General features: G+C 43.6%; 1 protein-coding gene and 1 long non-coding RNA gene across 9 annotated transcripts in view; one reads left to right on the forward strand and one right to left on the reverse strand.

Annotated features, from left to right (window-relative positions):
• hth (homothorax) overlaps positions 1–13,807 on the reverse strand; it is a 365,547-nt gene that overhangs the window by 297,878 nt on the left and 53,862 nt on the right. The gene's annotated exons all lie outside the window — the stretch shown is intronic.
• Positions 4,674–11,452, forward strand: LOC122408874 (uncharacterized). The gene is made up of 3 exons (XR_006260559.1): positions 4,674–4,753; positions 10,474–10,705; positions 11,151–11,452. It is a non-coding gene; the product is annotated as an uncharacterized lncRNA (long non-coding RNA).

Genomic DNA, 13,807 nt, shown 5'->3' on the forward strand with positions numbered 1-13,807 from the left:
TCGGTTCACACTTCTCATTGCGTGAAATGTTTTCTTATTTTTTTACTTTGCTAGTCCATTTTATCCCGAGTTTTATCTATTTCGATGTACAAGGTAAAAAAAAAAGCCTGTTTAGACAGACCGAGGTTCGCTCTGCTCGAAGATTTGTACCCTCGGCACGCGGTTTATACCTGCGAGCATACGAAAATGTGCAGAGAATTCTTCGTATCCTTTTTCGCTCCCTTTCCCCCGCCTCTCCCTCTCTTGGCATCTCCGTTGCTCTCAACGAAAAATGGTATTATGATCCGAGGGGATCGGGACACAACAAGGACAATACTAGAAAGAGAAAGAGGGAATAAAAGAGAAAACGGGGGACGATTTGCCTTATGCCAATCTCCTGCAAGCGGGGGCGGTTATGATTTGAATGAGAGTCCCAACCATGAGCGCGCACCGGAAAACAAAAATAATCGTCTCTACCCACTTCACTATTTGCTCGCGTCGACTCGACGTTAACGTTATTTGGTAATCGTCAGACGACCCTTCAACTCTTTACGACCGTTCACCGTATGCTGTACGCATACACATGAATTTATATGTGCCCTTCATAAACTTTTGTAATGAGCTTGGAAATATCTTGTGTCGGAAATTCAATTGGCAATGGTGATAAATTGCCCAACATTAATCTCAGTTCATTCATCAATTAGATCATCTTTTAATCTTTTTATTGTATCCATTAACAATTCAAATGTGTGCAGGTTAACCTCGGATTTATGGAGGAATTCGAAGTGCAGAAATGAAGATTAATCGTTATATTTTCATTGCGATATTCGATTTCGATGATCTTCGTGGATTGCTGACTATTTTTACACACAATCATTGATAATGTAATTTAGCTATTTTCTCGTGCAATCGATAAAGGAAATACGGATCGCGGTGATACGAACTTACGATTCGTTTTATTGAGGTTTCATCCCCTCCCACAAGCCTGCAATATTATTATGCTCTGATAAGAGAACAGCCGGTTTGTCCCACGATTCAATATCGTGATCTCGCGTTTAAATTTAACGCGCGCGGTGACGCCGAGCTCGACGAGAAGAGCGGTGACAGGAATAAAGAGATTCTTCAATTCTCGATGGAACGTTTCTCAAGCTGTTTTTAACACCGCTGAGGGATGAATTTTTAACAAAGCAGCAGCAAAAAATCTCGGGGACCCGCCGACACTTTTTCTCGGGGCAGACGAATCTCAAACGTTCGTCGAAGTACGAAGAAAGTTTTCAACAGGTACACAACATTGTCTGTACGTTCTCATCCAGAACCTTTTCCCCCGAGGACGCGGACTTGAAATCGCAACCGTTATTCGGTCTCCCTTTTGCTTTCTCTTGCTCTCTGTCTCTTCGGCCAGAGGACCAATGGAACGTGCCGTCGTGGCTACGACACCGATTTCTCGAGCTCAAGAGTCGTTTTTGACCATTCGGGGCTCCGAAATCTCAGACATCAAAACGTCCTTGAGAAAACTAAAGTAAAATTTCTCGAAAAATCAACACGGGAATTCAGAATAATCGGAAAATCATTCGGACCTTTTACCCTAAGAAAAATTTGTTTCGGGCCGTTCTCGAAAACTCTTTTCATTCGAGCCCAGTAAATAAAAAACCTCCCCTCGTTCCACGAGAAGCTGCTGGCACCTTTTTCTCTTTCGACAAAATTTTAGGGGCGTGCAGCGAGGGGTGAAAAGAAGTATTATCATCACCAAGCCTAAGTGGATATCGCGTCGTATCGCAAAAATATTTCCTCCTGGCTGTCGTTAGGAAAAAAAATTCTTGTCAAAATGAGGGGCGAAGAAGAGCGAGAGTTTTAAAAAAGACGAGGAAAATATTACACTGGGAAGAAGTCCGATCCGCGACGGAAGTCAACCCCCAAAGTCTTGCCACGAAAATACGAAACTTTTCCGCTCCTCCTCCCTCCTCGTCCTTGCCCCCGCGTTGCCACTTTCTTCCTTCGCTGCTGCTGCTTCTTTCTCTTTCCATCTTTTTCCAGCATCCATTTGACAAAGTGCTTGCTCGAGAATCTCGTTCGAGGGATGGGGTAGAAAACCGAGAGATACAGTCTCGAGAGAAAGAGTGTGACGGGAGACCAACTCGTTAAATATTCAACGCAGTAATACAATATCTTTCCTTGCCAGTAAAGGGAGAAGAATTTTGGGGGATGAACGATTATACTACACGCTGTATCGTATACTGCAATCAAAAGGGGATGATTCCGTTCGGCTTTCCACCGTCCGCGCAGAAAAATATCAACGAAAAAACATTTTTTCACGTTTTTCAAAAAAAAGAAAAAAAAAATGACATTTTTCGAAAATGTTTCTCCATCGAACTGTTGCAAATCTCGAAACCTTTTCAAAACAATGACACTCGAATCCAGCTGTTGTTTTTAAGTTTGTAAATGCACCGGTGTTCTCCGACTCTTCAATCAGATCGATCGGATGGTCAAATCTTATCACACATCCTTCAGCGATCACGATTACCAAACGTGTATATAAAAAGAATTTTACAAGCTGCTGATTCCGGAGTATAAAAAGATAAAAACACATTCTATCACAAAAGTGTGAACGAGGCTTATCGGACATACACATCTACATTTCCTATCTTACCCGCGTGGCGTAAGCGATGAAAACAGCGTTAAGGTACTCGAGTGGAAAAAATGTGCAGTATTGCAGTATCCCTGTTCGATTTTTCAAAAGTTACCATCATATTTTTGTATCATCGAACTGTTGGAATAAGAAAAACGAAATTAAAATGATTTCTATCGAGACGAACTTACGAAACAACTAAAATAATCATAAATTTCATTTTTTTTTTCAATTTAATATGGATTTTTATCGTTTTATAAGCTATAATAATCGTCGTGAATCGGTAATAGAAATTTGTTAAAAAACAAGAGTTTAGAAAAAGTGGAAAGTTATCGATGAAGCTTTTACTATTGATCGTATTCGCATAAATATTATTATGATAATTATTATTATTTTGGATTATGCTGTGATGGAAAGAGTAAAGAGCCAAGTATTTCTCGCGAACTTACGCGCGAGCGGGTTCCACGGTTATTTTAATAACGATATAATAAGACGTCGGGATTGATGCTAAACTATTCGTTGGCAACGAGCACCAAAGAACTCGGGGCGCGTTTCTGGCGCTCACGGAACGAGGGAATTGTGCTGAGATGAGGATGAGACTGGAGATGAGTCTCGGTGCGCACACTTTTATTTTTTCATTTGTACTTCTCCGCATCTTGCTCGCTTTCTCTTGACTTGAAGATGTCTAGATCTAAGGCCTGTCACCTACGAGTCATTAACGTACCTTCCACTCTCCAATTTCTACAAGAAAAACGAGAGAGAGGGGCAGCTCCGCAATGTCTGCGACGCAAAATTCCACAAGTGTTTCGTACACGCCAAGTCCAGTGACTTTGTGCTCACTCGATTTTCTTTTTTCAAGACGACAGAAGCTCGCGATGTACGCGGCAACGTTTCACCATTAATTTTCAACTACTCGATCGGTCTGGGAATTCACCGAATGCGATGAAATGTCTAGGAAGAGTACCGCACGAAGGCCCCTCCTGCCGTTCGAATAATTTTCAACGCGAGGAAACTTTTCCCTAAAAACAAAAGAATCGACTCGGCAAATAAGCGACTCCAAAAACTTGACGTCTCTCGTGCGATCCATGAAGCCCCAAATTTGTGATTTCGTCGACCTTGATGAACGATAAAAATGAAGATAAAGTTTCACAAAATTTATGAGATCCTCCGGGGGTGCCAACAATGAAAATTCCGACTGTTTTTATTCCTGCTTTATCGCAAAGTGTACGAAATCAATCTTCCTCACGTGCCTTCCACCAATCCATCCGTATCTGTCCAGTGTTTGATTCAAGGATCGCGAAACTCTGTATGGTTCAACATATACGTATATAATATGGTAACTTTTCACTCTCCCTCTCTCTCTCCTCTCTGGTACATAATACTTGCTCTCAGCATCCCTCGTTCCGATACGAATGATCGTGCGCGATGACTTTACGGGCGTCGATGCTCGTTCTCGTGATTTACGGCATGGCTAACCTTCGCCTCCTCTCACGCGCGAGAACTCGCCTTTATATAACACATGTACACACCCAGACACATACATTTATATTATACTATACGCTAACTATATCCACATTGTTTCCGCACCGGGTAATACACATTGTCCAGGGTGTTGCGCGTACTACAAACTTTTTTCTCTCTTCCTCATATTCTCATTCTTTTATCTTCGACATTACTGGAATTGCTCGCACGTTGCATTGACACTAAATCTCGTAGAATATAAAAACCGAAGCGATTTCACTCGTATAACGTCATCAGATTCGTTTTCTTTTATGTTCATTCTTCTCTTGCTTGCATGCTCACAGTGCGATTTGAATTTGGAAGTTATATACGAAAAGGGACGAAAGGCAACATTTAGTGAGCTGAGGAAGATGACACTTCGGGTCTTGTCCAACTACGAATTTGCTCTCGACTCTCGCCCCTCTCCCCGCCTATTTCTCTCTTTCTCTCAGTGTGGCTCTGTTGGTTGCAAGATATTTTTACGTCGAAGTGGAGCGACTCGAGAGTGCTCTGGTAAAGCGAAAGCAGCAAGGGAGAATATAGCGAGAGACCGAGAAGTCTTCGGTCTCTTCTCGCGTCTCCGTGGATTTTCGTCTCGTCGTCTTCGTGGTCCGCGTCCATCCGCCACGCTACGAAACTCTCGTACACGTATGTTTATTACATACATATATTCATACACGTGAAATACGAATATATGTATATATATTTATATAAAAGTAAGCTCTGTGACCGAGTGGGAATCGTTTGCCACGCCACTAAAATTCGAACCACCGTGACGCGACCGCGAATACTCACACAGACGCACACACACGTGGACACATTATTTTGGATGCTGGACAAAGTTGGGATTTAACTCAGTAGAATTTATCACGCTTCCACCTCATATTTGATGTTTTTTTTTCTTTTTTCAACTAGGTCAAGTTGATACGATATTAGTAAAAAAGAATATCAAGTTAAACTTCGAAAGTGTGGCTCTAAAAATATTTTTTACGAACTCCACCTCAAGGGAAATTTCGATCGAGGTCGATACGATTGTTGCGAAGTTTTTTTATGGGAAACTTTGGTAGGATATTCACTGATTCGAATGATCGAGAAATGTTGGGAAACTAATCGAAATTTCAGCTTATGAATTTGAGGAAAATTTCAATCGGAGATAAGTAATTTTTGCTCGATGGGACAAGAAGGCGCACTTGGAGAAGCGCGCGTGTTCGATTCACGTGTGTGTACACTTGCAGGGATTGTGGATAAATTCGTATCGATGCTCGAAAATATATTTTTGAAGCGAGAAAAGCTCGCCCTCGAGATTCTATATATACAGAATTTAGTAGGCACGGAGATGAGGGGTTGGATGTTGTTTTGTAGAGCGGGAATAGATATTGGTGGTGGGCTCGAGGTGAAGCTGAGGAAAGTGCCACTATTTCTGACGCGGGCCCGCGCCCGAATGAGACCGAACGAGATAAAGTGAGATCTTTGGGAGAAAGAGAGCGAAATTAACGAAGAGAGAAAAAGAGGGAGGGAGATGAGGAGATAAAACTAATCGCTACGAAGAGAGACGGAGATTTCTCGTTTTTCCATTTGTATTTCCCGCTCTCGTCACTCTCTTTTTACTGCCTTTGGTTTTAGTGTCGACTCCCAATGTTTCGTCTCTTATTTTGCCTCCTCTCTTTCCTCTTCTTTTCTCTCAGTTCCTCCCGTCTAGAAGGGGCACAACTGCATGGACCAGGTCACGTGGAAACTCTCTTTTCACTCGAACAAACGAGAGAGAAACGCGGAGAGTATGAGAGAGAGAGAGAGAGAGAGAGAGAGGGCGAGAGTAAAAGCTTTCGGAGCTTTAGTCAACGTTAATAGAGGACAGCAAGACTCGTTCTTGCTGTCGCGAAGCTGCCAGGAATAACCGTCAAGATGTCACACTTCCATATAGACATCGAGTTGTGTTGAGCTGCCTGCTCTCGATAAGCTCTCTCTCTCTCTCTCTTGCTTTGCAGCCTCGTCAGCAGCCAGCATTTCAAACTTGTTATATATATAAAGGACGTTTTCTAATGCGAAGGTATTCTAAACATCCTCATTTCTTGGCGAGTCCAAAAAAAACTGAAAATCACGTCTACGTAAAGGAGTAAGAAACCAACAAATTTCTAAATTCGAAATCCTGCCTTCGAAGCTATTTCCAGTTTGAATTCAATGAACGCTGTGAAGAAACGTCGTTTTAGAAGGGACAAGTAAACCCATAAAAAATGGACCGAGAAAAAAATAATAAATTCGACCAACGTGAAAAGCAATCTCTGACAAATCAGTGGATGATGGGTCGCGGAAAAGTCGCGAGACACGAACGTGTCGTTGCCTCTGATGAACTGTACACGCGATCCGAAGAGAACATCAGCCGACATGAGCATCGAGTCTGTTGCGAAGAGTTTCTGCGCCCGAGAAACTCGAATTTGGCACACCTGCCAGCATTCACTTCCACTTAACCCTGTTCTCCACTTCATCATGTTCTTTCGACTATTCAGGGGGCGATTTAAACAATTTGTTATTTTCTTAACAATATGTCACGAGATGCGGTAGATTAATAGGATTACAAATTCATCGATTCACTGAGGAATCTTTTCGTTCGAAGTTGTCACTTACGATAAAGTCATTTTAAAAAATTCAATTGAAAGCCATTAAAAGCGATACTTGGATGGATCAAGATACCAATCGCTGTTTTCAATTTTGGAAGAATACGTTGAAATTTCAAATAATTAAAGCCATCGAAAAATCTCATAAGGGAATGAAAAGTATGTTTGACAATTTGGCTCAAACGAAAAGTTAAATCTGGCCGTTTCACGATCTCGCTGCAGATGAAATCTTTGGCACAATCATTCGATAAGAAAAACTCTTTTTGTCCTCGATCCAGTGAATTTTATCTATGGAATTTCGATAAAGAATCGCGGATGTGAGACCAAAAGTAATTAGCCGCGGTCGTACGGACACGATAATGGAATAATCTCAACTACGTTTAAAAATAACTATGTTTTTTCGTCTCATTGTTTATTTTATATAAAAAGAATTCGTCGATGTGAGGAAGATTGGGTATCTCGATTCTTTGATTCCGATATAAAATGGTGAGTAACTGGAGCATAAATCTCGCGAAGAATGAGATAGAAAAATAAAAGGAAAATGTTGTGAGATCAGAGGGGAGAAAACAAACGTCGAGAGTTTGCTCGAAGACAGGAGCCAGGTCTCGATAGGATCTCACGTCGAATTAGAGACTCGCTCTCTCGCTCTCCTCGCGTGGTCCACGTACACGCATTTATATATTGTGCCATAAGAGTCCAAGATCTTGGCATAATCTCATGCTGCGATTCACATAACCGGCGAAGATAGAGAGAAAAGAAGAGAGAGAGAGAGAGAGAGAGAGTGTAGCGACGACAAAGTCGCTCTGTCGGTCTCGGCCAGAGATCGTGAGCCCATTGTCGAGAGAGATAAGCCCCGTCTCGGAGGACCTCGACGCCTCTCCTCTCTAGCTACAGCGACGACAACGCGACCACCCAAAGAGCTTACAACGAGGAGAGAGGCGGGGCGAGGAAAGTACTCTTTCGTCTTTACGCGAGTGCGACGATATCGATGAATGACAAATGTCCTCGAGAGGAATTTCTTCCCTCTCGCCCTAGCTGCTCAATCGCTCGTCTCTCTTCAGCTCGACGAGAATCCTGGAAAAATCCTCTTGGCACCAGACTAATTGGCGATGAGAGAGGGAAAGACGTGCGATAAGGTCGTAAGCGCGTGCGTTGGTACGTGCGATGCATTAACGTTTCGACGATGCAAACAGTGTTAAGAGAGAAGTGGCGAATGAGAGGAGGAAGATATCGAAGAGAGGAAACGGGGCTAGAAGAGCTCCATAAAAAAAGGAAGATCGAAAGTGACGTGAAAAAGTGAGCGTTTTTATTTTAAAAAATGCAAAGAAAGTTGGAAATAAAAAATCCATGGAAAATCATAGAGAGAAATATATTGAATAAAAGGTGAAAGAGAGAAAAGGGGACGAAAAATGGAGTCCGTGGTGACTCTCAGAGGTGCAATCTTAAGATGCGTGTACGCGCGAGAAAGTGCAACAACGAAACACGTCTCTCGACGGTGAAACAAGACGCAGCAACGCAGAGGCCGCAGCCGCGTATTTAACACCGCGCGCCGCCGGACTCTCGAGAGACTCGCCAGATATGTGTCGTCCTCGTCGCCCCGTTCACCGGGAACATCGAAACGAGACGAGGGGGCGGAACGGAATGAAGACAAACCGCAAAGAAGAAGATGAGAAAAGAACACGCACACGCGCATACAAGCTTCATCGATTCTATACGAATGATCAACCGCGACACAACCGCTGATCCCCGAGAGAGATCAAAGCCAGAAAGAAGATGAAGAATCGACGAACGACGTATACAAAAAAAGTCCTCCCTACACATCGTTTTTCACGTAGGAACAACGTGTCAACGAGAACATTTCTTGCACCTCGTGTGTTAACGAAAACTCCACTATTGTTTGGCAAGTAAAATAAAAAAGGCGTTTTTTTGTGTCTCCCGCAGATTTTCATCACAACATTGTTCACGTTTCAAATCCCAAGGCGTTGCGCACCGAAAGAGCCTAAAAAATTTTCTGAAAATTCAAAAATCTCGGAATTTCATCATCTCTCGTGTCCCCCCCCGATCAGCCTCCCAAATGGAAGTCCCCGGCTGTGCAGCCACGTTAAAAAAGTGAATTTGAAATATAAAAGGAAGCCATTACTTTCGGTTGTTTAAATGAAGCGCGATGTTGCGAAATGTATCTATAAAATCATCTCGATTAGGCGGGGGAACGCAAATGTATGCATGCTAAGAATCATACTAGAAGGGTGAACCCCGTTTGATAATTTGCATGAAGCGCGAGAGCTTTCGGCTCGTGGACGCACGTACGTGGCGAGCTGACATTCCCACAAGCCAACACACAAAACACACCAATCTCTCTTGCTCCCAACGATGTGATCTCTCGTGTATATACGTCATATAAATACATACATATTAAGGGAGGCGACGTGTATTAGCCAGGTTTTCCACCACCCCCGATTCTGCACCCTCTAATCCTCTAATAGGATTTATGCGCGCGAGCTCGATTACCTCGAGCATTCAAGGATATCGTCGACGACGAAAACGACGACGACGACGATCACGAGAGGGAGGTCCGAGTTGAATGAAATGAGTGAGGGAGAGAAAGAGACGGAGAGAAAACGCCCACGATGCGTCGACGTGTTTGCTAGGCTAATTTGACCACACTCGACAATTCGCGTTAGTTAGTCGGAATATAATCGAGCAATGTAAACACCGATCGATGATGGATCGTTCATCGTCTATTCTGTATACACACACACACACACACATACTTTTCAAAACTCTTTCCAGGGAAAAAATCATCTTGCTCGAGTTGATTAAACAGGAAGTGATTTCGTCCATCTCGGTTTCGTTAATTAACTCGCGCAATTTACGTTGTAAATAAAGGAGCCATATCTTGCTACGACATTTCATTTGAATTCATTGCAAATGGCTACGATATTTTAGTTACTTGAGTTTGCTCAAAATTGAAGTGCATTCGAAAATTATTTGGATTCAATAAAATGAATTTTAGTTTGTTTTTTTTTTTTTTCTGTAAGTTCTGTACTTTAGTGCAATAATTAACACACTCGGTGGAGCATCAGGAGAAAAACGAGTGTTACATCAATTCGCATCTTCTTGAATAAAGGGAATAAAAAGGGTGTGGAAATAGAGAGAAAAACGTCAGAGAAAAGATCGAAGAGCATAGAAGAGTGAGGAAGAGTCAAGGCTGCGCGTGTTCGGTTTTACAAGTCGATCTTGAGAACGAGAAATGTAAGGAGAGAGCGAGCAAGAGATTAGAGCAGGAAACAAAATCTTTGAGAATTCCCCAGAGTCCGCATGTGAACGCTGTACAATCTTTTATTCTGTCTCTCTTCCACACACACATACACACACACACACGCACACAAGCATATCTTCTTAGGGACAAAACAGAATGAGAAAAGTGTAAGAGTGAAACAGATGCAAAATGTACAAAGATCACGTTGCGACAGCATCGAAAAAAGCAACTCTCGTTTCGCATCTTTCCAGAAATATAACTGAGAAAGTAAAATACACGAGCAGAGAACAGAAATACTTGTTTGTGCCTTATAAAGTTGGGAAGCATCACTTTGCTGAGCGTCCTTCACGAATTCAATATTCAGAGACAAGGATTATTGCACACACTGCAATGCATTCGAACGCCGAGCTTTTTTAATCACTTTAAAAGAAACGCAAAGCCATTGGATCCGCGGAGTGCGGAGGTCATTAAAATTGTTTTTCTCTTCTTAAATCCAGCATGAAATTCTGGTAGAGAATGAACGAAACAGATGGAGGCAGACTTCCATATCTTCGCTTCTCGTATTATGGTGGACCAGCGCGGTCAACGTTTTCTTATTTGGTGACCAATCGAACAGCTCGCTCTCATCCGAGACGATCTCGACGCAGACCAGGCTGGATCCTTACACAGAGGAGGAAGAAGAAGAAGAAGGAGAAGCAAGCGGTGGAAGCAAGACGCAACGAAACTCAGGTGAGCCTGCTTCGTCTCATTTCCATCTTTCCCTCTCCCTCGCTCTCTCCCTCTCTTTACATCTCGTTTTCTAAAAGTCTCGGTCTCTCTCAATCTTCGCTTCCTTTCATAAGAGCCGGCCCGTTAATCCTGCACAGATCCCGCCAGGATCCCACGGAGATGCACCGAAAGAATTTGCATACAAGATCTCTCCCCAGCATCCGAGCCTCGAACTCATCTCTGTCGTTTTTCTCTCTCTTCTTTTTATCCGCGCGTATCGCTCTCGCTCCCTCTCTCTTTACCGTTCTCTCGTGCACCGAGAAACGTTCTATTATCCTTTTTCTTCATTCTCCGCGTCTTCCCGACATGGCGCGAGCCGCCGCTGACGCTGGACCACTATTTGGTCTCGTCGGCCTTACCCATCGAAAAGTCACAACCGTAAGAAAAGGACTCTCTATCTTTTCAGTACGAGGATCGTCCCACGGACTAACAGACGAAGAAAACGAATCCTGGCTCTCTCTCTCTGTCTATAGTACGGCGCGAGACAACTCCGAACGCGGACGACACGAGTGCGACGACGATACGTCTCGGTCATCGGAAACAATGGCACCGAGCATCCAAACTCTATCTGCCCTTTTTTCTTCAACATCGCGTGCACCATTTTAGGAACACCTTATTCTACGATTCTTGTCTTGTCAACACGAATTCACTCTATCAATGTTATATTTCCCAAAGGATTTTCCGAATATTCCAAAACAAGAAAAACAATCCGAGTTTGTCTGAAAAACGAAAATTCACTTTGTTTTCGTTATGTTTGATGGATAGAAATATTTCAAGTCGAAATTCCCTGGCATTGCGTCATGATTTCGGGGGTTGCAAGACCGCTAATAAATACTTGAAATTCCCCGTGCTCTTCTCACGGATAAGAGATCTCGGGCACGTATCCCATATTAGCGTCCCCCCCTATATTTTCGTCTCGTAAATCTCGCAGAAGGACTCTCGACGTTGTCGCGAGTATATAACCGCCTCGAAGAATTTCTCCTAAGACGAGCCTCTTTTTCGCGCCCTTCAACTTCAAACAAACGGATGCACGAGCCTCGTCAGTCTGATGAAAAAAGTAAGCAAAAAATGAAAATAATGAAGTGGCGAAGACGGAAGAAAGCGCACACGGAGAATTGATTGAAAATGATAAAACGTATCCGACGAAAATCATGAGTGTTTTTCGCACTCTTCGGTGCAGATAGATGCCGCATTTTTCGTCCCTCGGCCGGGAGGGTGCGAGTTAATCCCGAACACATAGGCGAACGATTACCGTTAATTATATTTTCCTGGTGGGTTTTGTGGGGCGCTCGTCTATATTTACCAGGGTGGTAGAAAACACGTTGCGGCTATTCTCTGGTGTATTGTCCAGGGTCGAGGAAGGGGGCTGTAAATGAAGGGCGGGGGTGGATCATTGCGAGTGGCGTGTGTCCTGAGGGTTTTCGTTATTCCTTCTCTTCCTCTGCCCTTCGAGAGTTTGACTGACACATACGCATAGAAATATAATAACCGACGCGTACGAACATGGGAGTAGAATCGACGAGTAAATATATTCGCGCGAGTGTGTACGCTTTCCCACCCTTTTGTAATGGGGAACGAATCGGTGTGGCCCAATCGACTCTATGGCTCATGGTCTACCCAGCAGCGATGCCATAATCTGCGTGTGCGAAGCAGCCTCGCATGGAGGGAGAAACTTGCGGGTGTTGCGTCAAAAGAGGGGGGGGATTCATATCCGCCAACCAGAGAGAAAAAGATCGAGAGAGAGAGAGAGAGAGGGCACGGGAGAGAACCCACCCTCGCATTTTCTCCCTGAGCGTTAATACACCAGAGCAGGAGTTTTTGCTATATAAAGCGAGAGGGGTTATATTCTTGGGCGAAGGGCAGGATTAAATTGGCACCAATTACCAGCAAAACACCCTTCGCGTACTTTCCCTCCATCAATACATACGTATATAGCTATATCGACGTATAAATACGTATATATTTATCTACACGTTCCGAAACGACGACGAGACACCCTCGCACACTTTTCCCCCTCTCCCGGCTCGTTGTTAACCAACCCGAAAGAAAACCATCCCCTTTTCGTTACCGGAGCAAGGGCTCCTTCGTACCTTCGTCCTCGAGGACGATAACGTCGCTCCTCGAACAAAATTTCCTTTCCACATACGCCCTTAATATCCTCACTCAATTGCGTACGTATGTACACCGAGTACAGCAGTATTACATTATGAAAATATACACCTATATCGTCGACTCGGAGAAAAGAGGGTGGAGGAAATACTCTTTCATCCAGGACGAGCCCCAGCTGACGTTGCTCCGCGCTGGTACCAATGAAATTACCGTCCGAACTACGCGACGAAGCATTTTTTTATTACGTTTTTTTTCTTCTCTTCATTCTTTTGCCCTCCCCTTCACCTCACACCCCGCACACCTCTCCCCCATTCTCATATACTTTTGTGTGCTAGCTTCACCACCGCGAGCTTCTCCTTTTCATGCACCCGATTTCGCGCCTCTCCGTATGAACTTCCTTCCGCCAATCTTCTCCAAAGCTGTCTCTCCGATATGGAACTCTCTTTCTCTCGCGCTCACCGCGACCCGGTAAATTGATAAAGAAAAATCAATAAGCTTTCTTATACTTAATGGAATCCATCACCCGCCCCTCTCTCTCTCTCTCTCTCTCTCTCTCTCTCTCTCTTTGAACGAAGGTGTGGTTTGTGTGGAAAAGTGCAAAGTTTTCTTCCCTCGAAGCGACTGGCTTTCAAAGCTGTACACATTTCGCTTGCCCCGCTCTGCGGAGGGGGAAATGATTTAGCACGACAAATGGATCAATAAATCACAATTTGACAGCTGGAATTCCGCGCCGGGCTCATCGCTACTGGAGAAAGAAGTTCGAATTTTTATTCCATCGAATAATTATTCGACGTCGAATGACGAAGTAATGCGCGGCCAAAAATAATTCCAAGTATTAGAAATTGGCGCAATTCAGGCGTTAGCCGAACTGCAAAAAAGTGAAGTTCCGAAATTTGTTGAGAGACGGAAATTGACGACAGTTTCGTGTACTTTAATAACGATTCGTTACAAGAA

Source organism: Venturia canescens, chromosome 4 (assembly GCF_019457755.1).
Source record: "Venturia canescens isolate UGA chromosome 4, ASM1945775v1, whole genome shotgun sequence".
Taxonomy (NCBI): domain Eukaryota; kingdom Metazoa; phylum Arthropoda; class Insecta; order Hymenoptera; family Ichneumonidae; genus Venturia; species Venturia canescens.